This window comes from Orycteropus afer, unplaced genomic scaffold (genome assembly GCF_000298275.1).
Source record: "Orycteropus afer afer isolate SDZICR_OR568_19922 unplaced genomic scaffold, OryAfe1.0 scaffold00039, whole genome shotgun sequence".
Lineage (NCBI taxonomy): Eukaryota > Metazoa > Chordata > Mammalia > Tubulidentata > Orycteropodidae > Orycteropus > Orycteropus afer.
Window position 1 is genome coordinate 13,230,782 of NW_006921626.1, and position 1,335 is coordinate 13,232,116.

Sequence of the window (1,335 nt, forward strand, 5' to 3'; positions counted from 1 at the left end):
CAGTTATTTGCTATTTTTGGTTCTCTGTTCAAAGGACTCTCTTTAGCGTCTCTTGTAAGCTTGGTCTGGCTTTAACAAATTCCCTTAGTTTCTGCTTATCTGGCAATCTCCTAATTCCACCGTCATATTGGAGGGATAATTTTGCTGGGTATATAATTGTTGGTTGGAAATTTTTCTCTTCTAGGGTTTTATATATACCACCCCATTGTCTTCTCATTTGCATGGTCTATGCTGAGAAATCAGAGCTTATTCTTGCTGGCTGAACTTTGTATGTAACTTCTTGTTTTTCCCATGCTGCTTTCAGGATTCTGTCTTTGTCCTTGGTTTTGGTGAGTTTGATGATGATATGTCTCGATGATTTTCTTTTGGAATCGATATATCCTGTTTGGGGTTGGTTGGACTTCCTGAATGGATATGTTCTCCTCTTTCATCATACCAGAGAAGTTCTCCTCCAGCAAATCTTCACAATTTTCTGAGTGGTTTTATTTTTTTCTTCCTGTTCTGGAATTCCAATGGAATGTAAGTTATTTCTTTTGATGGTATCCCACATGAACCTTAGACTTTCTTCATTTTGTTTTGATTTTTTTTATAATTGATCCCTTTCCAAAGAAGTATTCATGTATTTGTCTTCAATCTCATTAATTCTGTCTTCCATTACATCAGTTCTACCTCTTTGCCCTTCCAATGTGTTACCTATTTCTAATAATTTAGTATTAATCTTCTGGATTTCTATCTGTAGATTTAAAATCATTTCTAATTTTTCATTTATTTTGTCATTTTCTTGTATTTTCTTCCAAAATTCTTCTGGTTTTTTTTCTGTTTTCTTTGGTCTGTCTTTCAATTCTTTGAAGATACCTAAACATAATTCTTTTGAATTCCTTACAAGAGAGTTCCAGTGCTGCTTATTCCTCAGGGATGTGTTCTGGGTCTGTATTCTGTTCCCTTGTTTCTACCACTTTATCTTGCTTCTTTGCGTGGACTGTGATGGTCTGTTGTCGCCGAGGCATCGTGGTATTGTAGTAAGATCTCTGTTAGTTGTTTGTGAGGAGCAGTCATGGGTGATTCAGGCTCTTCTTGGTGGTTTTTTATCATTGGCCCATTGTTGGAGAAGGAGGTGCTGGCTCTTGCTCAGTAAGTGAAGTTGCAGGAGGTGTTGGTGTACTTGTATCTTACGGGGACTGTTGCTGTCTCCCAGTCAGCTAGGCAAAAATTAAAATAGAATAACCATAGAACAAACTAAAAGCATGTGCACAAAAAGTACACCCTGAAATCAGAAAACAGGTAAATCTGCAATATCTGGGGATAGGTCAGTGAGAAGAAAAAGGTAGAGAAGGA